The 27867-nt window shown below is 41.1% G+C and overlaps 2 long non-coding RNA genes across 8 annotated transcripts; one reads left to right on the top strand and one right to left on the bottom strand.

Annotated features, from left to right (window-relative positions):
* Window positions 1-3177, bottom strand: LOC138425792 (uncharacterized). The gene is made up of 2 exons (XR_011251404.1): window positions 2733-3177; window positions 1-368 (listed from the first exon to the last, which is right to left on the bottom strand). It is a non-coding gene; the product is annotated as an uncharacterized lncRNA (long non-coding RNA).
* LOC138425790 (uncharacterized) lies at window positions 2616-27867 on the top strand. Of its 7 annotated transcripts, none has more exons than XR_011251398.1 (6): window positions 2616-2792; window positions 6754-6864; window positions 11155-11235; window positions 25155-25299; window positions 25664-25770; window positions 26624-27153. It is a non-coding gene; the product is annotated as an uncharacterized lncRNA (long non-coding RNA). The 7 variants fall into 7 exon arrangements; XR_011251397.1 differs by lacking the exons at window positions 2616-2792; window positions 6754-6864; window positions 11155-11235 and adding exons at window positions 17015-17180; window positions 27477-27535; window positions 27665-27867 and having other exon boundaries at window positions 27069-27153; XR_011251402.2 differs by lacking the exon at window positions 6754-6864 and having other exon boundaries at window positions 27069-27153.

Genomic DNA, 27867 nt, shown 5'->3' with positions numbered 1-27867 from the left:
TTGGTGGGAAAAAAAGTTTGGTTTATTTCAGATGCTGGCGACTGGGGCAGGTGGGGTGGTAGTGGTGGCAGATATCTGTCCAAAGGCCGACTCCCCCCTCTGGCAAGCAAGGAGTGAGAGGTTTTATAGACAAGGTGGGGGGTGGGTTACGTGTAGAAACAATATAGTCATCTCTGATAGTCATCTTCAGTTTGATCATCAGTAGTCTAAGTGATATCACCTTGGTTGTTTTAGGTGCAGTTAATCTTCAGTTCCAGGGTGCACTCGTTCCCCTTTCTCTGTGGCCAGTTCTTGGAATTGTGGCAGCTCAAGTCCTGGGTACAGTCTTGTCATCGTGCAGTTAACTTCTCCACCTGGTGTTTTGGTATCTGTAAGACAGCTTACAGGATATGGCTCAGAATATTATCCACAGCCCTTGAGAAAAAACTAAAGGTCCTTGACTGTGTTTAATGACTACATTATTATTATTTAGTCTCCTTAGATTGTTTTCTATTATTTCAGTATTTCTTGTTTCTCCGATTAAACTTATTCTTTGACTACTAAAGTTTCCCACAAGCAAAAGGCAGGCAGAAGACATGGTGCGGGGTAAGGATTATAGAGTCCTGCTCTGTTTCTATCCCTCCTTTGCTTTGATATTCCCCAGTCTTGAGGAGGGACAGGTGCAGAACAAGAAAGCCAACAGCCTTGCACAGCGCCTGGACAAACATCTGAAAACTACTAGACATATGACAATGGGGACAATAATCAAAACGTACTTTGTACTATTTTTTTGTCTTAATGATTAAAGCAGATGTACAATGTATGTTTAATACATTGTTTAATAGGCCACAAACAGGCTGTTTTGGGTTAGCCTAAAGATTAAATTAAATCATGTATAGGCCAGAATGATTTCTCATATCTCAATATGTGAAAATTTCTTTAATCATTTTTTTTTTCCTTTTAAGTTGTAACTCTTTCCATAGAGAGCATTGATAATCTTTTTTTTTTTTTTTTTAAATTGTTGTCAGAGTGGTTCATTTGTCTGCTCTGGATCCATTCATGTTGCTGGATGCTAGGCCTCCTTTTTATTTGTATGTTTGTCTAGTGTCCACGTTTGGGGAAAACTAATCAGACATCAGAGGTATGTTAAAAGGGAAAAGTTTTATAGGCCATATATTTTATCATTTTTATCCAGTTGTCACACGGAATTGTACATGTGCGTTAAATAATATACGTAAAGCCAGCAATGTTACATATCACGGGCAGCTATACTTGGTGACAACTATACTGGACAGTTTTTCCATCCTGAACATTGGGGTCAAAAGTATGATTAGAAACAAAACAATTGCTTTTTACTAGAATCTTTTGTTACTAAATCAGATCAATATTTCAGGAGAACTTGGTTTTCTTTAACAGAGAGAAAAACCAACTTTAGTCCTGCATCAGTTTACAGTTAATAAAATTCATCGACCAAACTAAATTTAGTCTAGTCTGAATTCTGACAACAACATACACAATTCTTTCTTTTTAATTTCTTTTACAAACCTTTTGTCACTTTCTAGATCTGAAGACACTTGTCTTTTATTTCTTTATCCAGAAACAAACAACTGGAGGACAAAAACATTATCATTTTTTCAACAAAAATATCTCCATTTTTTTTGTATCTTCTCTTTGTTGACAATGTATATCTCACTTGTTTTACATATCGAAATATTTTGTTTATCATTTTTGTAGATCATAATTTTTAACTTTTGAAAGTTTTAACAAAACCAAGAAACAAGTGATTGAAATGTTATACCAGTATTTTTTGATTGACAAACTTAAGAACATACTTAATAACCTCAAAAATACACATATTTTTTGCAGCATAATTTTTCTTCAGTGGTACAACACATATGTTTAATAACCCAAACATCTTTAGTTTCCCTCTTGGTCTTACAAGAATACAAAATTAGGTAATCAGTTTATGGAGTATAGGCAGAATAGTCAAATTATACATTCAATTTTAAAGCCTTTTTCCTTTGCATAGTTAACCCAAGGCTGAAGATCCAGGCAAAGTGAACTGTGTTTGTATTTCAAGGACATGATAAATGTCAACCACAAGCTTTTTTTCAGGCATATTTTTGTTTTCTCAGGGTCTGAAAAAAAGTGTTTTATCAAGTTAGATTTCCCTAACTGTGTACATAAAAATGACCAGTTTTTTGAATTTCAAGACTTTCATCTTGATCAATCTTCTCCAGAGTCTGAAGAATACTGTAGCCATATATTGTCCAAAAAAAGTTATCTTTCTTTTTTAGTCGTAAATTTACAGCTAAAATTTTTCCTAATGAATTGAAGCTGAATTTCCCATAAGGCAACAGGAATACCAGTCACACAAATGGAATATACATGCACACACCAGGCGACTGATCCGCCGTAGACCCTCTCTGAGGGTGACCAGCGTGGAGTCTCAAACAAACATCTCCCCAAAACAAACGGTCCTCAATGGTAGATGTCAGAACCAACTGGCAGAATGCCCAAATGACACTTCTTGCTCACAAACGATCCTCAACATCAGACACACGTCAGAACCAACTGGCAGAATGCCCAAATGACACTTCTTGCTCACAAACGATCCTCAACATCAGACACACGTCAGAACCAACTGGCAGAATGCCCAAATAGCACTAGCACTCACAAACAGCCCTCAACAGAGCCAATTGGCAGGCACTCCCAAATGGGACGTTTGCCCGCGTGCACGCCGGTGGGCTTACCCAGTCTTGGAGCTCGTCAGCTCATCCCAAATGCAAGTTTCCATTCCACCAAGAAAAGTGGTAAGTTGGCAGCCAGTGCTGAGCAGGGGAGAAGCAGGGGAGGATCCTCAAAACAAACGGTTTTGGCAGCTGCTAGGAATGTCCCCCAGTCCCCTACTCAGGGCTGGTTAGCCACCAGCAGCAGGCTAAGACTCTGTCAGAGCCATCACGCCCCCAGGAAGACCCAGGAGAGCCAGCCATAGCCAGCAGTAGCCAGCCCCATGTTTGGCACCAAAATCTGTTACTGAAAGGTATGTGGGGCTGGGAGGGCTGTCCGGCTACTCGCTGTTCAAAAGCCAGTAAACAGGCCAGGTTGGTGGAAAGAAAAGTTTGCTTTATTTCAGATGCCAGCAACTGCGAGGAGTAGGGGTGTGGGGCGGACATCTGTCTAAAGTCTGACTCCCCCTGTGACAAACAAGGGGTGAGAGCTTTTATAGACAGAGTCGGGGCAGGGGCGGGGGTGGTGGGTTACATGCAAAAACAGCATAGTCCTCTCTAAGAGTCATCATTCAAATTGGTCATCAGGTCTGACTAACATCATTTTGGTTGATTTATGTACAGTTAATCTTTCGTTCTGGGGTGCGCTTGTTCCCCTTTCTTTGCAGCCAGTTCTTGGAATTGTGGCAGCTCAAGTCCTGGGTACAGTCTGGTTATCTTAGTTAACTTTTCCATCTGGTGTTTGGTATCTATAAGACAGCTTACAGGATATGGCTCAGAATATTATCCACAGCCCTTGAGAAAGAACTAAAGTCCTTGACTGTGTTTAATGACTACATTATTATTATTTAGTCTCCTTAGACTGTTTTCTTTTGTTTCAATATTTCTCACTTCTCTGATTAAACTCATTCTTTGATTAAAGTTTTCCACAGGCAAAAGGCAGACAAAAGACATGGCGGAGGCGGGCAAGGATCATAGAGTCCTGCTTTGTTTCAACAATATACAGCCTTGACGTACTCTATTCCCAATTTGGAACCAGTCCGTCATTCCATGTCCGGTCCTAACTGTTGCTTCTTGACCTGCATACAGATTTCTCAGAAGTCAGGTCAGGTGGTCTGGTATTCCGGTCTCTTTAAGAATTTTCCAGTTTGTCATGATCCACGCAGTCAAAGGCTTTGGCGTAGTCAGTAAGATAGAAGCAGATGTTTTTCTGGAACTCTCTTGCTTTTTCTGTGATCCAAAGGATGCTGGCAATTTGATCTCTGGTTCCTCTGCCTTTTCTCAATCCAGCTTGAACATCTGGGAAGTTCATGGTTTATGTACTGTTGAAGCCTGTCTTGGAGAATTTAGAGCATTACTTTGCTAGTGTGTGAGATGCGTGCAATTGTGCGGTAGTTTGAACATTCTTTGACGTTGCCTTTCTTTGGAACTGGAATGACGTTTTCCAGTCCTGTGGCCACTGCTGAGTTTTCCAAATTTGCTGGCATATTGAGTGCAGCACTTTCCCAGCATTATCTTTTAATATTTGAAATAGCTTAGCTGGAATTCCATCACCTCCACTAGCTTTGTTTGTAGTGATGCTTTCTAAGGCCTACTTGACTTCACATTCCAGAATGTCTGGCTCTAGGTGACGTACCATACCATCATGGTTATCTGGGTCATTAATATCTTTCTTGTACAGTTCTGTGTATTCTTGCCACCTCTTCTTAATATCTTCTGCTTCTGTTAGGTCCATATCACTTCTGTCCTTTATTGCGCCCATGTTTGCATGAAATATTCCCTTGGTATCTCTAATTTTCTTGAAGAGATCTCTAGTCTTTCCCATTCTATTGTTTTCCTCTATTTCTTTGCATTGATCACTGAGGAAGGCTTTCTTATCTCTCCTTGCTATTCTTTGGAACTCTGCATTCAAATGGGTATATCTTTCCTTTTCTCCTTTGCCTTTAGCTTCTCTTCTTTTCTCAGCTATTAGTAAGGCCTCCTCAGACAACCATTTTGCCTTTTGCATTTCTTTCTCTTGGGGGTGGTCTTGATCACTGCCTCCTGTACAATGTCACAAACCTCCATCCATAGTTCTTCAGGTGCTTTGTTTATCAGATCTAATCCCTTAAGTCTATTTGTTACTTCCACTGTATAATCATAAGGGATTTGATTTAGGTCATACCTGAATGGTCTAGTGGTTTTCCTTACTTTCCAATTTAAGTCTGAATTTTGCAATAAGGAGTTCATGATCTGAGCCACAGTCACCTCCAGGTTTTTGCTGACTATAAGAGCTTTGCCATCTTTAGCTGCAAAGACTATAATCAGTCTGACTTTGGTGTTGACCATCTTGTGATGTCCATGTGTAGAGTCTTCTCTTGTGTTGTTGGAAGATGGTGTTTGCTATGACCAATGGGTTCTCTTGGCAAAATTCTGTTAGCCTTTGCCTTGCTTCATTTTGTGCTCCAAGGCCAAACTTGCCTGTTACTCCAGGTATCTCTTTTTGACTTCCAACTTTTGCATTCCATTCCCCTATGATGAAAAGGACATCTTTTTTGGGTGTTAGTTCTATAAGGTCTTGTAGGTTTTCACAGAACCTTTTACATGCATGCATTAGAGGCATGATAATTATAACTCTGTAATATGCCCATATCCATTATTACTTAACTTACTAAGTAGAAATACCTTTAATTTGTGTCAGTTTTCACAATGCTTTTCTCATCAGTAGCTTTTGTGGAATTCCTTATCTTATGCAAGTGTTTACTCAGATAAAATGATGCCCCTCTTCTCCTAATATAAATTGCTATCAAACAAATCACTGTAGAATTTGAGACAAAAAGTTTAGAATGATTTTGGAAAAATACTTTTTCTAAATAACTTTAGAATATTTAAAAATTTTTGACAGACAAATTTGTTTCCTTCATTTTTTTTTCTCTTCTTAGGCAATATTTACAACAAAGCTTAGTTAATAATTAGTCAGTTTAGTATTCAGCTCAGGTCAAATCGATGCATTATAATTCAATCCATGCCATTTGACCCTTTTTCAGATTAGCAGATTGATTTCTCTAAATGTTCTGTTCTTGCATTACAGATTCTCTTCCTTCCTCCACCTCTTGGACATGTGGAACCTTTATTTTAAGGTTTCTTTCAAATGTCCTGTTGTGTCAAGTTAATAGAGCCAAACCTTCTATCTGTGTGGCTGCCAGCTCTCTCCCTGGCTGTTCATTTCCTGTGACCATGTCTTCAGAGGTAATCATGACCTCTCTTTGGGTCCTATTTGATCTCAGGGCTGTAGAAGAATCTTCACAGACTGATCTCTTGTTGCCTTAGCTGTAATTCTGCTGCTGGCTGAATATTTTTGTCCCCATGAAATTCATAAACTGAAATCCTAATTTCCAATATGATGGTATTTGGTGGTGGAGCTTTTCTTTGGAAAGTGTAGGTCATGAGGGGGGAGTTCTCATGAATGGAATTAGTGTCCTTATAAAAATGATCCCATCATGTGAGGTTACAGCAAGAAGACAGCTGTCTGTGAACCAGGAAGGTGTTCTCACCAGACACTGAAGATGTTGGTGCTTTGATCCTGGACTTCCCAGAACTATGAGAAATAAATTTCTGTTGTTCATAAGATACCCAGTCTATGATAGTCTGCTCTAGCTGTCTGAACAGATTATGGCAGGCTCCATAGTGTTCACTGTTTCAGTATAATTTTTTCCCTTTGTCTCTTGGTTTGAGGCTTTCATACTGTGGGGAGAGCAATTCAGAGCACCTGGGTCAGTACTTGTGTTCAGACTGAGAATTGACCGTTCCACCCATGGGCTGGGGTGGGTTGCTCTTTCCATCCCATACTCGGTGGCTGGGGGGCAATTTTGTCTTTTAAAAAAATGAGTTTATTATCACTATTGAAACTTCAGATGACTTTACTTGAAAAAGGACTTCTAACAATTCTGAAAATAAAAAACCTACACACTTGGCCCAGGGTGCTAGGGGACAACCATTTCTGGGAGAGGAGAAGCAGCTCCCTTTCCAGTATGCAGAAGTCTCTCTACTCTCTTTTTGACTCCAGACACCAAAGCCTTCATTTGTCACTGACCACCCTGTGTCCGGGTGTGTTCTTCTTATGGCTGACTTAAGAAGAAAGTCAACTGTCTCTTGCAACTCTGCTTCTATCAGCACAGTAAGTCTCCTACATAGGAACTTTCAGGTTGCAAACTTTCAAAGATGCTTTCAAAGTGCTTGCCATCACTGTCGCCTGAGTGGAACTGCAGCGTGCCCTCCGTCTCCTGTTGCTGACCGTCCTTCGGCTCCACCATCTCTCCCTTCTCCAGTCTGGAACCCGTCTTCTCTGTTCACTGGATCCTAGCCCCTGTATGTCAGCCTTTGTTCTGTACTACTGTACTTTTCAAGGTTCTGCGCTGTAAGCTTAAAAATGTTTTCTTCACTTTTGTGTTTGTTTTTGATGTATTATTTGTGTGAAAAGTATTGTAAACCTGTTACAGTACAGTACTATATAGCCAGCTGTGTTAGTTTGGAACCTAGGCTAACTCTGTTGGACTTGCCAACCTACTGGATTTACAAAGTGCCCTCAGAATGGAACTCAGTCATATGTAAGGGGCTTACTGTAGTTGGAAACCAAAGGTAGATGAATATGACAGCAGGGTTAGCAAGAAATAAAAGAGAATAAAGATGAGTGGAAATAAAGAATACCCTACGCACTTAATTTTCAGACAAAATGTGGCTTTTTCAAAAGAATACAACCTGGCTAGTTAACTCATTTTGGTGATCATCTTGGCTCCTGTGGAGATGCTTGAGTTTTTCTGCCTCAGGCAAGTTGGGCCCTAAGTCAGAGGAGTTCTTGAGGTTTTGAGTAATTTAGAATCCATCTGAGCCTCAGTTTCATCATCTGAGAGACCAGAACAATAAAACTGTCTCGTGTAGAAATGAAAACCAACTGAAATTGGGGAGGAAAGCATTATGTGAACCGCAAAGTGTTACTAAAGCGTATCATTTATATGTAGAGTTAAACTTGCCCTTCCTTAATTTTCCGTTTTATATCAGAAATTCTTTTTGAACATTTTCAAGTTGATGAGGATTCTTTGTGCATGCATGCTCAGTCATGTCCGACTCTGCGACCCCATGGACTTTAACCTGCTGGGCTCCTCTGTCTATGGGATTCTCTAGGCAAGAATACTGGAGTGGATTTCCAGTTCCTCCTCCAGGGGATCTTCACCCAGGGATCAAACCTGTGGCTCCTGCCTTAAAGTTCTTTGAGAGCATGAGCCAAATAAATAAACCCTTCTACCCAGATCTCATTCCTGGGGTCATTCTCCCCATGTATGAAAGCTAGACTTCAAAAATAGCCCTAGTCATATTTTTGTGTGGTCCCCTCCATTTGGGTCCCTGTAGTAGCTTATTTTGCTATATAGGATATGGGAGAAGTGACGCTGTGTGATTTCTGAGCCCAGGTCATGAGAAACCTTGGAGCTTCTGTTTGTGTTTCCTGGAATGCTTGCTCTAAGCAACAGTGGAGGAAGCCTGACCCTTGTGATCCTGCCACTTTGTGAGGAAGCCCAGTCAGCCTTGTGGAAGGGCTCCTGGAGGAAGAGAGATGCTCAGCCAGCCCCTGGCTGGCCCAGCTCAGGCACAGACATTTGAGGGAAGAAGTATTCTTCTGATTGCAAGTCCCTGAGACATCCCAAATGAGAATCTTCCTGAGGACTTGAATCAGCATACTGTAAGAAATAATACTAAATTCTTAAACCATTAAATCTTGGGAGCAGTCTGTTAGGTAATAATAATAAGTAACATGAATACTACATTAATCTACAAATTTAATGAGATCCAAATAAAGACACCAACAAGATATCAGAGCTAAACAAGCTGATACCAAGATTCATATGGAGGAAATCAGTTAGCAAGAATAACCAGGGAAATTCTGAAAAAGACAAAACAAGATAAAACAATGAGGAAGGAGGGTAGAGTGAAGGTGGTGAACACTTACAGCTTTTTTAAAAATATAATAATTAAAACAATTTGATACTGGAAACTCCTGGAGATAGGAACTCTAGAGCAATGATGGGAGATAGAAACTCTAGAACATATGTGGAATTTAGTAAGTAATAACAATGATATTTCCAATCAAGAGGGAAAAGGCAATTATTTAATAAATGGTGTTTATAAACCTAAATGGTCACCTTGAAAAAGGTGAAGTTATATCCATACCTTACATCATACACCCAAATAAATTCCAGATAAATCAGAGATTTAAACATAAAGGAAAAAAAAACAGTCTATTAGAACACTAAAAGATTCCATGGGAGAATAACCTTTGAGCGGAAAGGTCAAAAGCCATACAATAAAATTCAACTACATTAAAAAAACAACAAAACAAAACAAAACCCTGTACAGCAAATGCTACTATAAAGAAAGACAAATAATAATAATCTAGGAGAAAATGTTTGCAAGACATTTCCCAGTTAAAGGCGAAATTCTAATATGCAAGATGCATCTTCAAAATAATGCATCAACAATTAAATAAGAAAATGAACAAAAGTGAATGCACAGAAAAGGAAATAAATGGCTCGTAGACCCATGAAAATACACCCAGCCTCATAATGAGAGCAATGCAAATCAGATATACCTAGAGAAACCATTTTTCCTTATCAGATCGGCTGAGCTCCAAAAGTTTAATAGTACCCTGTGTTGGCAAGGTTGTGAGAAAATAGGCCCTTGGAACTTAAATTGGAGTTTAAAGGGGAACAACTTCTATGTCACTGGGTGAATATTGCAAATCTATAAACATTGCAAATGTATATGTCCTTTGACCCAGCGACTCTACTTTTAAGACATTTTTCCTGTAGATTTACTTCTGTGGAATAACATATCTTAAAGCTTTATCATAGCAAAAACTGGGAAATAACCTAAATGTTTGTCCTTAGGAAAGTGTTTCAATAATAGAATATTCTGCAGCATAGTAAAAATAGGGAAAGTCTTGAATAGGCAACAATCCATATTGTGTGTGTGTATAAACTGCAGGGTATGCAACATTGTGTATACAATGTTCTATAGAACTTGTCAGAGGAGGAAAGCTATGTAGACACATGTGTTTGCATGCATATGAGTTAAATATTTCAATAGATACTCACAGAAGTTGATATCACTGGGTGCCTTTGGATAGAGAAATTAAGTGCCTAGAGGTCGCAGCTAGGAGAGAAACATCACTTTTGTACTTTTTGAATGCACTGCATTTTATAAAATTAAGCAAATAATATGTATCTAAAGATTTAAATAACATAAATTTCAAGAACAACAAACTGTGATGATGGAGGTCAGAACTGCTCTACCTCCATAGGGAGATATTTACTGGGGAGGGGCGATGGGCATCATTACAGAGGCGAGCAGGGATGTCCTATGTCTTCTGTCTTGAATTGGATGGTGGTTCTGTTGCAGGAAGAGGGACCCCCTTCCAGGGCCCGAGAGTGGGCTCCTGTCTAACACTTTAAAATGAATTGTCTCAGGAGACACACGTGCTGACAAAATAAAAGACTTTATTGGGAAGGAAGGGGCAGAGCAGCAGGGTCAGGGTACCCAGGAGCACTGCTCTGCCGTGTGGCTCACAGTCTTGGGTTTTATGGTGATGTAGTTAGTTTCTGGGTTGTCTCCGGCCATTCAGTCTGACTCAGGTTTCCTCCTGGTGGCGCGCACATCACTCAGCCAAGATGGAATCCACCCAGGAGGATTTTAGAGGGTTGGTAGTTTTATAAAACTGTTAGGAAAATCACTGACTGAAACCTCCCACCCTGGCCAGACACCACAGTAACAATTTGCATGAATTCTCTTAGAACAGAATATCATGTCCTAGTAAGGAGCATGAAACTAACAAGCCACCACCAACCAGGAGAATTCAGGAAAGGTCAAAAGGAAACAGGAGACGCCAGTCCACATGTACTCCCAACCCCCTGGAATCTTCCTGATTGGATTCCACCTTGGCTGAGCGATGCGTGTGCCACCAGGAGGGAACACACATATATATGGGCTTTCCCTGTAGCTCAGCTGGTGAAGAATCTGCCTGCAATGCAGGAGACCCCATTTAATTCCTGGGCTGGGAAGATCTGCTGGAGAAGGGCTAGGCTGAAGGAGGAAACAGACAGAACAGGCTCCATCTTGAAAGCAGAACTCAATCTTGGGCTGAACTGTGGACTTTGATCTATATGCCCAGTATCTATGGAAACGATGTACCAACTGGAAAACCAGGCCCCCAGAAGGAAGAGCCCCAGTGTTTGTACCTAGACTCTCCATCGCCTAAAAGAATACCCTAATTATCTAACCAAATAGAATCATACTTTCTATTATGCTTATTGGGGTATGACCACAGGCCTATTGATAATTGTCTACTGTTAACTACCTAGGCTCAAGGCATATGAATCGCTGGTTAACTTTGATCGTATCTTTCTTTTCCTTTGTTCAGACTGCTGCTGCTGCTGCTAAGTCACTTCAGTCGTGTCTGTGCAACCCCATAGACAGCTCCCCCGTCCCTGGGATTCTTCAGGTAAAAACACTGGAGTGGGTTGCCATTTCCTTCTCCAATGCATGAAAGTGAAATTGAAAGTGAAGTCGCTCAGTCGTGTCCGACTCTTAGGGATCCCATGGACTGCAGCCTACCAGGCTCCTCTCTCCATGGGATTTTCCAGGCAAGACTGTTGCAGGAAGGCGGACCCCTTCCAGGGCCTGAAACTGGGCTCTTGTCTAACACTCAGAAATGAATTGTCCGAGGAGACACATGTGCTGACAAAGCAAGAGACTTTATTGGGAAAGGGCACCCAGGTGGAGAGCAGTAGGGTAAGGGAACCCAGGAGAACTGCTCTGCCCCGTGGCTCACAATGTCGGGTTTTATGGTGATGGCATTAGTTTCTGGGTGGTCTTTGGCCAATCACTCTAATTCAGAGTCTTTCCTGGTGGCGCACGCATCACTCAGCCAAGATGGATGCTAGCAAGAGGGATTCTGGGAAGTGGATGGACACACGGTGTCTCCTTTAGACCTTTCCAGAACTCTTCTAGTTGGTGGTGGCTTATTACTTCTGTATTCCTTATCAGGATCTCCTGTCATAGAACAACTCATGCAAATGGTTACTATGGTGCCTGGCCAGGGTGGGCGGTTTCAATCAGTGTGCTTCCCCTAACAAGACTACTGGAGTGGGTTGTTCAGATTAGTTTCAGGGAATTTGGGGAGGTGGGTTTGGGCACGTACGCTTAGGGTATATAAAGTTTTCACAGAAACTGGTCGGGGTCCTTGGCTAAGAGGAGACTTTGTCTTGGGCGCGCAGTGTAATAAACTGCACTCCACTATCTGCATTGTCCTTCTGAGTGAGTTTGTTTCCCGGAACACATGGCTACAACAAGGCTACCCACTCCAGTATTCTTGAGCTTCCCTGGTGACTCAACTGGTAAAGAATCTGCCCGCAATGCAGGAGACCTGGGTTCACTCCCTGGGTTGGGAAGATCCCTTGGAGAAGGGAATAGCTACCCACTCCAGTATTCTCGCCTGGAGAATTCCATAGACTGTATATCCATAGGGTCATAAAGAGTCAGACATGACTGAGCAACTTTCACTTTACTATACTTCATATATGTGTATATTTGTGCACTTTATATATTGAGGTATATATATAAATGTGTACCTCAATATATATATTTATATATAATTTATACATATATAATATATAAATATATATAATATACCTCAGTATATAAATACTGAGGTATATTATATCTCAGTACATTTTTAAAAAATGTATAATTAGAATAATGGGAAAGGAAGTGAACATATACAATTAAACTGAACATTCTGTAGAATCCTTGTTCACTCTAGTCTTGTCTTAGTTCAGTCACATAATTTCTGCGCACTTGACCTTTAGTTTTGTAGAGTTTCATGTGAGTATATATATATATGTGTGTGTGTGTGTGTGTGTGTGTGTGTGTGTACTCAAAGAAGCAGTGATGCAGAGGGAAGTTGTGGCCAATCTGTAGTGTTATTTCTTATTAAAAATAACTTTCGTTGACTTCACTTGAGTGGCTGGTTGTTCCATTTTCCTCTAATCATGCTGTGTTGGCAAGTGACTCACGATTACCTATTTGTTCAGGTGTAAATAGACCAAGTCACACATACTTTTAAGAATTTGATATTGAACTTTGCTTCCACATAGAATGAGTTGCTAAACATTAGCTTGGTGCAACTTTGAGTAATTTACAGTGAGTCAGCAAAAGCTTAACTGGGAGAGTGTGAACCAGTGACAAATGCCTTTTGAAAGGCAACTTTGATCTGGACCAGATTACTGCCTGCTTCTGCCCTGCCATGTCTGTCTTCGCTTTTAGTGTAACAAGCACATTTTCCTGCATTGAATATGTTTTCCTAGCAACAGTGGTGAGGTGTGGCAAGACAACACATTCGGTGCAATGTGTGTGTCCTAATAGAATAGGATCTGGCACCAGTGACAAAAGAGTCTGAAGGTGCTGAGTCACTGTGATTAGGTGATTCTCAGAGAAAAGGCTGTGGAGATCTTGACGCAAGTGCATTTCCTTTTGTGCAGTGAGTCTGGAGGCCCTGTCACATGATCACCTTTCATTCACTAAAGCTCACGTTCCCGGTGCTTCTCCCTCTTACATAATAAAACAGCAACCCCGTCGCCTTGTTCCTGGGGGAAAACGATTTAGCCTTGCTGCCTCCAAGCCTCTGGACTAGAGGCGCCTGGGAACCTTAGGCAAGGCTGATGTGTAGGAGCTAGGATTGATGCTCAGGATCAAACCCGGACAGAGAGAGCAGACTGGTAGTTGCCAAGGGGGAGAGGGCATGGGGCAGGGAAGGACTGGGAGTTTGGGATGAGCAGATACAAGCTATTTTATATATAGGATGGATAAACAACAAGGTCCTACGGTATAACACCGGGAACTATATTCAATATCTTGTGATAAACCATAATGGAAAAGAATATATAGGTATAACTGAGTCACTTTGCTGTACAGTAGAAATTAACACAACTTGTAAATCAACTATACTTCAATAAAGTTAAAAAAAAAAAAACACACAGATTTGGGTTACCGAGCAAAGGTGTGTGTGTGTGTGTGTGTGTGTGTGTGTGTGTTGTGCATCTGTATGTATCTGTGTGTTCTTAACCTTACTAGTAGGTGGTTCAGAAGCTTACTCAATACTGAACACAGTAGCAATATTTCAAGTTGCTTTAGAGAGAAAATTATGAAAAAATAATCTCCAGGAGCCAGACAACTTTCTGGAAATCCCTCATGATAACATCAAGGTTCACCCGGCAAGTTGGTTATTTGTGGCAGAAGTGAGGTGACAAAGGGGCTGGAAGGATCAACAGAGACCGTCTTTCTTGGAGTGGTATTAATAGTCATCCTGCCGGAGACAACGCTAAGATCACCGAAGAACACTCTGAGTGATGGGTATCCTTTCAGGATAAAAGAGGGGCTCGGGAAGCCCTTGTGTTGTCACCCTGCCTCTGGTGGCAGCTATTGAACTGGACTGTCCTTACCTGCCTGGTCTTTGGACAGGGAACTCCTTAGTGATATGGCCATACTGTGGACCCCTAATGTCTACAGCAAATGTCTTGTTGAATTAATGAATACATTCATCTATCCTCTGCTTTTTATCAAAGCTCTGAGATATGATGAAGCAAACTAGAGTCTCTACTTGGGTTTTGGAGCCTTCTGTATTCTGCACTCACATGATCCTACACACCAGTGTTAACCACGCCTGCCACAGTTACTACTATTGCTAAGTTGGCCTTCAATCTTCGCATGTACAAATTTAACTGACTTTGGTAATTTCCTCTCATCACATTCCCTGGTCCCCCCCTTTTCATTGTAAGCATATCCAGGTGGCCTTTGCATAACAGTATGAACTGTGGTGTCGGAGAGGACTCTTAAGAGGCCTTTGGACTGCTAGGAGATCCGAAACCAGTCAATCCTAAAGGAAATCAATCCTGAGTGTTCATTGGAAGGACTGATGCTGAAGCTGAAACTCCAGTACTTGGGCCACCTGATGTGAAGCTAACTCATTAGAAAAGACCCTGATGCTGGGAAACATTGAAGGCAGGAGGAGAAGGGGATGGCAGAGGATGAGATGGTCGGATGGCATCACTGATGCAGTGGGCATGGGTGTGAGCAGGCTCCGGGAGATGGTGAAGGACAGGGAAGCCTGGCGTGCTGCAGTGCATGAGGCTGCAAAGAGCCGGACGTGACTGAGTGACTGAACAACAACATGAGGTTTTATTTGTATGATCCTTTCTATTTTCTGCACAAATGTTTGTTTCTCGGGTTTTGTGTTTCTTCTGTACATTTTTCCAGTGACTGAGGTCATGAAAGCGGACCTTGAGAGCTGATTTCAGATCTAGGGCTCTGGTTAGACACAACCTCAGGGAATTGTGGCTGGTTTATAGTCTCTTCTTACTTAAAAAATAAAAATCCCTTTCTTGACCTCACTTCAGTGTCCAGTCGCCATGTCATTTTCCACAAGTGTTTTGACCAAATGTCTAGTGAAGAAATTGACGTGTCCACCCTCTCCTCTCTGCCCACCACTTATCAGAACACACTGCTTTCTCTAAAGCCTGGTGTTTTTCTTCTGACCTTGATCCAGTGAGCTGTTTTCATAGCCCTCCTTCATGCTTACTTAATTGGTTTATCATTGGTAAAATGACAAACAAAACAAAACCCCTAAACCCAGAGCGTTCCTCTTTTGAGATGGTCTCCCCGTTCTGACATCTGTAACCCTAAGTCCCTGTGCATTTTGTGGACCTACCTGGCGGTTTTTCAAGGTCCTTCTCGCGGTTAGCATCCTTCCGCTTTCCAGGTGAGCCCACCACCCTCCTCCCTCTGCAGGGCCGTGTGTGTGGTCCCCTCTCAGCTCTGTGTTTTTGTCTCACTCAAGACACCCTTAACTCCACAGTCCCTTGGTTTTCTAAATCTGTTTTTTAAAAATTTGTATTTCTGTATTTATGTTTGGCTATGCTGAGTCTTCGTTGCTGAGCGGACTTTTCCCTAGTCGTGGGAGCGGGGCTTGTATCCGCGGCTTCTCGCTGCAATGGATTCTCTGGTGGAGCACAGGCGCTGGGTCATTCGGCTTCGGTAGTGGCACTGGGCTCAGGAGTTGCAGCTCTGGGCTCGCGAGCACAGGCTGGATAGTTTCGGCGCTTGGGCTTCATAGTTCTGCAACACGTGGGATCTTCCCAGACCTGCAGGTGGATTCTTTACTACTGAGCCACCAGGGAAGCCTATTCTAACCCTATTCTAAAACCTCTTTCTCTTCAAGGAAAAACTTGTCTCCTTAAACTTTCCCTACTCTGATGGCTCCCTCAGGGTTTGTGTGAATCCTATTTTCTTTGTATTAACATAGTACTAATTTATCAACACATGTATATTTTTGGATAAATATTCATTAGCTTTTGTTTTTTCACGAATGCATATTGCTCCCTAAGACCCTTTTTCCTATTTGTGTTTTTTTCCCTCCAAAATGCATCGTATGGTCTCCCATACAGTGGACACTAGCAAAGTGTTGGTTAAAGTGGATAATAATTAAAAGTGAAATATTTACTCCTGTTAGCTGAGCAAATATTTAACTTAACATGACTCCGTGCCTGTTTGTCTGGACACTGCCACTTCCTGCTTGTGGGAAACTTGTCTGTTGCTGACTTCTTGTTTCTCTGGTCTTCTTTCCCCACCACGCTCAGATGTAGAGCACGGTGTGTATGAAGTTGACCAGGACATTGTTCCTAAGAATTTTGTTACCCAGATCATATGCCATTGTATCCTAAAAACCAAGCACTCACTCACTAGGCTGGATACTTATGAGAGAGATGATGAGGTTATCTGGGAGAGATGAAATCCCCAGAAGCGTCTAAAGCCAGATGGCTGGAGTCAAAGTTCAGGTTTTGCTGTGTTCTAGCTGTGTGGTTTAGGCCAAGTGACTTAATTTCTCTGTGCCTCAGTTTCTTCTGCTATAAAATGGGGGTGACAATTGTACTGATACCCCAGTGTTGTTACGAGGGTTCAATGACAGTGTGTGCGCTGCGCTAACCACTATATAAGTACTAGCTGCTACTGCCACAACTGTTTTTTAAGTTTGCCTTGAATCTTTATATGTGTACATGGATTCAGATGCTACACAGAAAGATTCATGAAAATGAGTTGTTAGGTTCATTCACCCTTAAGAAATAGGTTCTGGAAGGTCAGGATAGCACCCACCAAGGTTTACTGCAAAGGCAACACTAACTCCAAAAAATGTTGAGAAGAGTGAACACTCCTTCCTACGCCACCAGCTCTGCACCCTTGAACACCGTTGATGTGAAGTCCAAGAAAGCCAGAAGGACCAGCCCAAATTAAAGGGACGCCTAAACGTGATTCCTGATCCGTGCTTGCTCCCGGAGTGCTCTAAGGGACAGTACTGGGGACACTGGAGGAACTGGAATACAAGCTGAATGACTGGTAATGGTTGTTGTATCAGTGTCAGATGTCTAATTTTGATAAATGTGATTATGTAAAAGAATGTTCTTATTCTTGTAGTGTGTATGTGCATGTGTGTGTGTGTGTGTGTGAGTGTGTGGACACGTGGGGAGAGAGAAAAAGAAGAGTGAGATGAGGGGAGAGAGACTCGGAAAGCGCATGTGGCAAAATACTAGCATGTGATGAATCTGAGTTAATCTGGTCCAGTTTTTGCAACTTTTCCATAAATTTGAAATTAATCCAAAATAAAAAGTGAAAAAAATTGTCTTATGATTTGGAGACCCAGTTTCCCAATTTGAAAAATGGATTAATTTTAGTTTTTGGTCTTCGGGAATGATGGCAATATTTTCTGAGTTGCAAACTGGGATATCTCTAAGTTTTAAATGTTTTAAAAATCTTGTAGGGACTTGCCTGGTGGTCCAGTGCCTGGGGTTCCATGCTTCCAACACAGGAGGTTTTGGTTGTCTCCCACCCCTCTTTTTCAGGCTCTTGATTTGAAAACAGGCTCATTATCCTGTAATATATTGCTTGATTATTGATTTGACTGATTGCTTCCTGGTGGTGATCTTTGAAATTGTCCTTAATTCCTTGTATTTCCTGAAAGTTAGAAGTTAGAACTAAAGCCTTAACTAGATTCAGTTTAGCTTTTTTTAAAAAAATTTATTTTTAATTGGAAGATAATTGCTTTCCTATATTGCGTTGGCTCCTGCTATACGATAATGTGCATCAGCGCTGAGTACCAGTACGGCCCCTCCCTCCTGAACCTCCCGCCTCATCCCACTCCTCCAGGTTGTCACAGAGCACACAGTTGAGAGCCCTGCGCCCATACAGCAGCTTCCCACTGGCTCTCTATTTCACACGGGCAGGAACACTTGACAAGTGGTATGTGTACTTCATCATCATAAGATACCTGATCTTTGGCCTTCATACTTCGAGAGACACTAAGATTGATCACTGGCTTTAGGTGATGGCAGCTTGATGGCTTTGTAAAGTTCCCCGTCAACTTTCTTCTAATCCTTTTATCATCATTGTTTATTATTGCATGAAGCAGTTGCTTCATGAGAGTGAAAAATGTATTTTTCTAATTAGATCATTTCCATTTTTATGGTTGGAATTATTAATTTTTTAAAAGATTTTTTAAATCCCTGGTTGGGGAACTAACATCCCACATGCTGTGCAGTGCAACTGAAAAAGAAAAATAAAAGTAAGCAAATAAAAAGTTTAAAAAAATTCAGTTTAAAAATCAATAAAAATCCTGTAAAGATGACATAAAGGCACATTAACAGATACACTCAGTCCAAGCTGACTCAGCAACTAATACACACATCGTGGTAGAAACTTCCAATTCATCCAAAGTTCTGGATATAAAAACTAAATGTTCTTAAAAATTTATAAATTCTTAGTATAAAAATACTCCAAAGTAAAAAGACAAAGTCATGGGGTTTTTTTCTTTAGTTCTGAAATATTCATATTCACAGAATAAAAATCTGTAAGTACACTTTATCATCTTTGATGTATAGTTCCTTTTTCTGTGCCATATTCAGCTATTAAGTTCTCTTCAAGATAAGCTTTTACGAAACAAAGTTAATTTTAAAATCAAATTACCAATAGCAGGGAATGTTAAAAACATGACGAATGGGCTACCAGTTTAAAATGCAACGTGTCCTCAAGCAACACATAAAATTAGTATACAGCCAGCATCTCACCCAGACACTGAAAAATGATGAATCCACAGAACCGTGACCCTGGAAAGGAAGTGGAAGCAGCAGTCGGAATCTGAGAGCAAATGCCATTAAGTGAAAATCTTTTGGAGCCTGACTGACAGTCCCCGGCAGGAGCAGTCAGCCACAGCTTTGCCCCTTGACATGGAAAATCTTGCTGGTGGTTGAGACAGCCTCTGCCTACTTCCTGGTTCAGGAACCCATGATCTTTATCAGCCAGAGCCCAAGGCAGCCATTCTTCTGCTGTGAAGGTTAAAAAGTAAAAGGGCCAACAGTATAATTTACAAAAGGAAGAAAGAAGACGGAAGAAGAAGAAAAATAAAATTGTCATTTTATTAACATTAGTGTCATTCAGAGCAAAAATAATTTGCCAGAAAAGCAAGGGTCATTTCATATTGATAAATGATATAATCCACAAAGTGAGTCAAGTCGCTCAGTCGTGTCCGACTCTTTTCGACCCCATGGACTGTAGCCTATCAGGCTCCTCCATCCATGGGATTTTGCAGGCAAGACTGCTGGAGTGGATTGCCATTTCCTTCTCCAGGGGATCTTCCCGGCCCAGGGATCGAACCCGGGTCTCCCGCATTGCAGGCAGACGCTTTACTGTCTGAGCCACCAGGGAAGCGATATGAAGATATAAAGTTTGTGAACCTTTATAAAATAAGACAGACAGGCTTAAAATAGAAAAGGAAAACAAAATATGGAAAATCAAGGAGAAACTGGCAGAAATATGAATTGTGATAAGAGGCATTACATGTCTTTCTCAAGACTTGGAGACTGAAGAATAAAATAAAATTCAATCAGTAGGTTGATATTGAACGATGTATCTTACAAGTAAGGGTTACCCTATGCCTTTAACTGTGGACAACTGGCTTCACAGCCTCCAGTTCAGCTGCCAGATCCTCGACCAAAGTCCTCCCTCCGCCCCTGCTCCCCACTGGGCTCCCCATCTGGGCAGGGTTTGTTGCCTGAACAGCAGGGCACCTGTGCCTCCTGCCCTCAGGCCCCCTGCCACCCCACCCTCCTTGCCTGCTGAACCCTGATGCTTGTCAGCTCTAGCGAACTGCTCCTGTTCTTTGTTGAAAGGGCCATGATGAAATTTCGCTTCTTTTTACTTGTTTAAAATTAAAATTAGTTATTTTCTTAGGAAAATGGTTATATACTAGGTCACAAACAGAATTTGGGGGCTTCCCTGGTAGCTCAGAGGTTAAAGCATCTGCCTGCAATGTGGGAGACCCAGGTTCGATCCCTGGGTTGGGAAGATTCCCCTGGGGAAGGAAATAGCAACCCACTCCAGTATTCTTGCCTATAGAATCCCATGGATGGAGGAGCCTGGTGGGCTACAGTCCACGGGGTCACAAAGCATCGGACACGACTGAGCGACTTCACTTTTTTACTATATAATAAAAATGAGAAAATGTAAAAGCCGCATTGATAGGGTCATAGCTAACATATACTATAAGTTCAAACAAAACTCTTCAATCCATGACTTATCTAACAATTTCCAAAATGAAGTCTTAGAACATTTGTGTTTTTGAAATTTCAATTTATAAGCTGCAGAAGGATATTCATTACAACCATGTTTGTAACAACAAAATGTTGGCAAAACCCACGTTTGTCAATAGGGAACCTAGGACATCTGTCAATGGAGAATTATGCAGCTGTAACTGACGAGTGTGTATAAGTTTGTTACTATCTCATCTCCATATATTCTGCAGGATGCATTGTTATCTGAAAAAAGCAAGATGGAGAAAATATATATAATATGCTACCATTCACCAAAATATGTGGCAAGAATATGAATATCTCTTTGCTTATATTTAATTCACAGCAAGAAAATAAGAGCATAATAAAAAAACTGAAAAAATATAACAAATTGGTTACCTGCCCTGGGAACAGGGTGAAGGAAACATGAATAAAAATCTTACTTTTTGATTATACCTTGTTTTGTAGATTGGACTTTGAAACCATGTGAAGATTTTTCATGATTACGAAATAAAATTAAATTTTAGAAATAATTCCTAAAAACAGCAAAATAAAGATTACCGTGTTGTTAGTGACTTAACTACACAGAGAGGATTATTTCAAGTGACTTAAAAAAGCCCAGTAATTTAATATATAAACCTAGTGGGATATATTCTGAGGATAAAAAGAACTGTAAATAGCTTTAAGCTGTTTTCTTTTTTTTGTTTTGTTTTAATTTTTTTAGTTTTTTATTTTTTAAATTTTAATATCTTTAATTCTTACATGCGTTCCCAAACATGAACCCCCCTCCCACCTCCCTCCCCATAACATCTCTCTGGGTCATCCCCATGCACCAGCCCCAAGCATGCTGCATCCTGCGTCAGACATAGACTGGCGATTCAATTCTTACATGATAGTATACATGTTAGAATGTCATTCTCCCAAATCATCCCACCCTCTCCCTCTCCCTCTGAGTCCAAAGGTCCGTTATACACATCTGTGTCTCTTTCCCTGTCTTGCATACAGGGTCGTCATTGCCATCTTCCTAAATTCCATATATATGTGTTAGTATACTGTATTGGTGTTTTTCTTTCTGGCTTACTTCACTCTGTATAATCGGCTCCAGTTTCATCCATCTCATCAGAACTGATTCAAATGAATTCTTTTTCACGGCTGAGTAATACTCCATTGTGTATATGTACCGCAGCTTGCTTATCCATTCATCTGCTGATGGACATCTAGGTTGTTTCCATGTCCTGGCTATTATAAACAGTGCTGCGATGAACATTGGGGTACATGTGTCTCTTTCAATTCTGGTTTCCTCGGTGTGTATGTAAGCTGCTTTCAATTATCATGTTGTTTGTAATAATATTTGCATTGCTGTTATGAAACTATGGTATATAGTACAAGATATGGCAGATAAGTAATTATGTTTATATTAATAAAAATCAAGGGGGTAGCATGAGAAAAATATATAAAATCAAAGAATAGCTAACCAAACAACCCTAAACTTGAACTGAAAATATCAGTATGATCTCAGAATGTATTGCTCTTAAAAAACAAAAAGAAAAACAAACAAACAAAAAAAAACCCCCTTATTCCTACCTCTGGCCACCTAAAAAGCCTAGAAATAATGACTGTCTTAGTAGCGATATGAACCGATAGAACTTGGACTGTTTCCTATTACTATTTTCCACTAAAACGAACCTGAATTCTTGAAGAAATAGCTAATTTCAAGACTGGGGCAGGAAAAATTCAAGAAGGTCCTGGGACATATTGTCATATGATGAAAGCAAAAATTTTTCAATGACCATCAAAATAATGATAAAAAGAACTCAGAAGTCAATCTGAATGGATTTTCACTGGCCCAAAATGGGAGCATTTGGGCTATGGATTGAAACTCAGGCCTTCCTAGGTGGCGCTAGTGGTAAAGAACTCGCCTGCCAATGCAGGAGACGTAAGTGATGTGGGTTCGATCCCTGAGTCTAGAAGATCCCCCAGAGAAGGGTTCGGCAACCCACTCCAGCGTTCTGTCCTGGAGAATCCCATGGACAGAGGAGCCTGGCGGGCCACAGACCATGGGGTGGCAAAGAGTTGGACACGACTGAAGCGACTTAGCTTGCAGGTATGGTTAAATCTACGAGTTCATAAAAAATAAAGAACTCCTGATCACCTATAGTGGATTCCGAGACCTGGCAAATAAAAGGAAAGAATCAAGGGTTTATCTTATGTTTCTTATACCTTGGGGTAATTAAATAGTTGACAAGAAAAAGTTTCTGTATTATAGAAGCATTTCTGCTAATAAGTGAATGAAAGTGAGGGAATATTTGCATGCTCTAGTGAAATAATGAACTTGGACAAAAATTCCTAACACTATGCAAAGAAAGACAACTGGGCATTACATATCTGCTAATGAAAAGTCCTGTCATTATCATCAGTGGTGTCTTCTAGTTAAAATATCCAGTCTGTTAAGTTATTAAGTCTGTGTCCAACTACCCATTGGAGAATGAGAGCAGGGAGTACAGGGGACAGCAAACAGATGAAAAGACACCACCTGGATGCAGTCAGGAATACCCAGAGTACTCTCCAGAACAAATCACCCTGGTGTCCTCACCATATAAATGGCGAGAAGGGGAGAGTAGGTAGCAAGCACTGTCCGTGCTCACCCTGGTCTTCTATACCCTTCACGTACTCAGCCTGACTTCCAGTGGTCACTGGCTCCTCTTTGTGCCAAAGGAGCTTTCCCCCTGAACCGTGGGAGGCTGCTCTGTCCAATTTTGAAAGGTCAGGAGTGCCAGGAAATCAATCCCCGCAGAAGCAGCCCTTAATCAATGATTAAATCAAGTGGGTGAATAAGTACCCAGCTTTTTCAACTCTCAGGGAGATAATCCTGAGGGGCGTATGTGTGTGTGTTAATACCTTTTCCAAGAATTGCCCTGAAAGGATTAGGCTTCTATTCTGCACTGGTAAATGGTTAAATGGCCTCGTTGGTTTATGTTTAATACCCTTTGTTTGTTGTCTTCTCCCCCTGATTCCCCTCTCTCTTTCCCTTGTGGTGTTCCATGAACTTAAACTCCATGGACTTGAATCCTGTCTTACGGTCTCTTTTTGGAGGAACTCAAACTATAGCGGAGGAAGAGCTTTGGCTTAAAAGTGACTTAAAAGGCAGGGAAATTTGCACACTGACTGGATATTTGATAACTATATAGAAAATGTTTTTGGTGTTTTATTTAGGTGGCATGATGCTATTATGCTTGTATTTAAAATCAAGAGTAAATAATAAAAGTATACAGATAAAATGTTATGATATCGGCAACTTGATTTCAAATAATATGGAGTTGTGGCTGGGAATACAGTATAAGACTGACAATGAACTGACAATTTTTAAAACTGGGTGGTGGGTATGTGAGGGTTCCTCACACTTTTTTGTATACTTTTGTATATGCTGGAAATTTTCCCTAATTAATTACCAAAAAAAGCACTCCCAAGGTGTTGTTTATAACTACTTAGTGCTGGATACTGCCTTGTACAGAGTAAGCCAAGAGGCACTCAAAACATTATTGTTGCATTAACATGTTGTGCCTTATGTTGGGGATACCAAGGCAAATACTGTTAATGCTAATACTTTTAACTGATATACCAGAAAGCTTACATAGAACAGGGGGGAAAAAATCATTGTATCAATTAGAATGATGTCAGCTTTTAAAAATTTGTTTGTTCTATCACTATTAAAGTATTAAAGTATTTCTTTGGCTTATGATTATTCATCATCTGTGGCTTGAAGTTATTCTTAAGCTGTGAATGTTTTCATTGTAACGCTTAAGTGCTGGAATTTTGGGGGCATTTTGATGGCTCTGTGGGACGGGATACGGGACAGAGCACTTCAAGCAGGACTCAGGAAATCTGAGCTTGTGAGTGCTGAATCTTCAGGCTATGTGTTTGAAATTTACAAGGTGACTGTTTTGTAGGAATCAAAACCTGGTATAGCTAACACTTTATTGAGAAAATCTTTAAAAGTATTTTATGTTAAATGGAAGGGTACGGTATATCTGAAGTCTGAAGCTTATAAACAGAAACTTGCGAGCAATTCCTACAGAAAATTTTTATCTTAAAATAGTATAGATATAGATGTGTGTATACGTCCCTAAAAAATCCTGTCACTTCCCAGGAGTTCACAGAGGCTGAGATCTGCTTTTTGTAGGACTTTCTAGTGATATGACAATCCTTGTTTTCAAGCTATTAGTTTGACATATCAGTATTCAGTTTTATATAATATTAATATAAATGTCATAATAAGATGTGACTTTGATTGTAGGAAGACTCACTAGAAGATTATCAGAAGTGCAAAAGAATATTTTTGGAATGTCCTTCAAATGTCCTTAAACTGGAAAAAGTGAAAATTTAGATATTTTAAATATATAAAATGTCTAGCTATTTTTTTCCTCACTTCCTCTTAACAAAGTTGGTACCAAAGTAACTAAATAGCTTCATATAGTAGACAATATTTTTCTTGGATTTATTCCTAGTTCTATTTCATGTATTTGTTTTCCACCAATATGTAATTTATGTTATCAAGCTCTATTTTATAAAACCATCTAAGTGGCTTATTATTCTTCATAGAAAATGGTGTGGGAGTAACTAATTAGCCTACTAGTTAAATTTTAAAACTATAACCAAGTAGATAAAGACTGCACAACATTGTTCTCATAGATTGTTATCCTCACAGTAACATTCATGGAATTTATTTTCCTTTTAACAATTTTTTTTGCAGTAATATTTATTTATTTTTCCTGCACTGTGTGGCGTGTAGGGTCTTAGACCCCTGACCAGGGATTGAATCCGTGCCCCTTGCCTCAGGAGTGCAGAGTCTTAACCACTGGACCACCCCAGGGAAGACCCAGAATTTATTTCCTAAGGTATTTCAGAGAATGATATTCTCATTCATGTCATCAGCTAGATTCACTCAAATTTACTATTTGGATTTGGCTGTTTAGCCTGTATAATTAAATCCTAAAAACAAGTTTGCTAGTTCTTGGAATCCATCAATGATATTTCTGTTAACAAAGAATCAAAGAGATTTACTATAAGCTCTAAATAAGTAATTTAATTTCTTTAAGTTGTCAAGAAACAGTTTGGTTTCCCCAAAGGACTCTGAATTGGCTAATCATATTATTAAGAAAAATGACTATTAATTTCCTTTCAACTCAGTAACATAATAAATTGTAATTCTCAGTAACTCCCAACTTTCTCTCACCATAAATTTTATCTGCAAAATTTCAGTTGTGATCCTGATGCAGAATGGTGCTGACTTCTACTGTTCCCCTTCCTGTGACCCTAGTGCTCCACGGCTTCCTGAACCTTCCCTAAAGTTCTCATCTGAATCCAAGGTAGGGCTTCCCCGGTGGCTCGGTGGTAAAGAATCAGCCTGCCAATGCAGGAGACACGGGTTTGATCCCAGGTCCTGGAAGATCCCCTGGAGAAGGATGCTGCTGCTGCTAAGTCACTTCAGTCGTGTCCGACTCTGTGTGACCCCATAGACGGCAGCCCACCAGGCTCCCCCGTCCCTGGGATTCTCCAGGCAAGAACACTGGAGTGGGTTGCCATTTCGTTCTCCAATGCATGAAAGTGAAAGTGAAGTCGCTCAGGTGTGTCTGACTCTTTGCAGCCCCAAGGACTGCAGCCCACCAGGCTCCTCCGTCCATGGGATTTTCCAGGCAAGAGTACTGGAGTGGGGTGCCATCGCCCTCTCCGGGAGAAGGATATGGCAACCTATTCCAGTATTCTTGCCTGGGAAATATGGGCAGAGGAGCCTGGTGGGCTACAGTCCACGGGGTCGCAAGAGAGTGAGATGTGACTGAGCGACGGAACAACCACCGCACGCGTCTGAAAGCGCATTCTTCCTATGCTGCAGCATGTGAGGGCACAGAAGTGCCCCTGAGCAAACGTCCTCCGTCCTCCGCCCGCGTCCCGCGCCTTGTAAACTTGTCCTTAAGTTCCATGCACTCCTGGACCCACTAACAGAAACTCGGAGGATGCAAGTCCTCTGTTACTTTGAAGGGAGGGGTGGGAAAGGCCGAGCCCCTGCTGGTGGAGACTCGTCTGAGCTCTACAGGCCTGTCGACAACCCAGGAGAGCAGACATATCTATTGTTTTACAACCAGAAACTTAGGCCCAGAGAGGCACTTGGGCTCCTTAGCTGTGAGCCGTCAGCCTGTCTAAGTCAGATCTTTTTATCTACAGCACAACTTCCTGTAGGACTTAACAACACGTGGGTGACTCAGAAGAAAGCAGACCCTTGGGGGATGGGCCACCATCCACTGTGAGCTGACCTGGCCTTGAGCACAAGGGAAATCAGGCTGTTATGGGCACCGGGGGGTGGCAGTTGAGCAGTCACCCTTCTAAAGCGGGGCACTGAAAGAAACTGGGGAAATAAAAATGTTCAAGCTTCAAATTCCCCCCTTTCTGCCAGGTCAAGCTGGAGCTTGTTTTACAGTAGAAATTAGGCAGCCAGACCGGTCTGTAGGGCACCGATGTTTTTGTTGAAAATGTATGTTTGATTGGTGAAACAGAGTCTTTTACCAAATCGAGGGTCTCTTGTGTGTTCTGCAGAAGTGTGCATGCTTGGTTGTTTAATATTTTCCTCTTCATGCTGTTCAACGTCTCTTTTTTCCTTTCCTCTATCCAGAAACACCAGTTAAAGAGGGCAAGAAAATGCTCTCTTTTATCAGCGTTACACATCAGGTGGGAAGAAGGCTGTGTTAGGTGAGAGGGTAAGATCTGGTTATAATAAAACCAGGCAGCTCATCCGTGATTCCAGGCACCAAGATACCCTCTCTCTCATCCTCCACTCCCATGGGGTACTATGCTCAGATGGTCAAAAGAGGGAAGCTGGGTGATGGGCCTGCAAAGATTTTCACTGATTTTTCTCTGTTTACACTTTTCTATGTGCTATTCCTAGATCTTCAGTATTATCTAGGCAAGAGGATCGTTTGTTTGCAACGAGTGAAAACAAACTGAATCTTGCCTAGGTAACGTAGGGGAGCTGGGTGGATAAGGGGAGGATTTGAGGAAATATCCTGAACTTCACTTGCAGGAAGTGTGTGCATGGACCTCCGGGGAACTCTCCCTGTCTCTCACTGTCTCCTGACTGAGGTGACAACTGCTCTCTGCTATTTCCTAGGACCCTTGCTATAAAGTTGCCCTCGTGACTATAGTGCTGTAATAGCTACATAACCACTCAAGTTCACTTTTTAAGAACATGTCTTTTGGGGATGTCCCTAGTGGTCTGGTGATAAAGACTCCATGCTTCCACTGCAGAAGATGCTATTTCAACCCTCAGTTGGGTAACTAAGATCCCGCATGCCTCAAGATGCAGCTCCTGTCCAACCCCCGCTGCCAAAAAAGGTGTTTTTTTAAGCCAAGGTTTTGCAAGTTGCTTCAGGAAGATTCTGTAAAATGCTTACAATAAAAGTCTTATTAATTCA

The sequence above is a fragment of the Ovis canadensis genome, chromosome 20 (assembly GCF_042477335.2).
Source record: "Ovis canadensis isolate MfBH-ARS-UI-01 breed Bighorn chromosome 20, ARS-UI_OviCan_v2, whole genome shotgun sequence".
NCBI lineage: Eukaryota > Metazoa > Chordata > Mammalia > Artiodactyla > Bovidae > Ovis > Ovis canadensis.
This window is presented reverse-complemented; position numbering and strand designations above follow the sequence as displayed.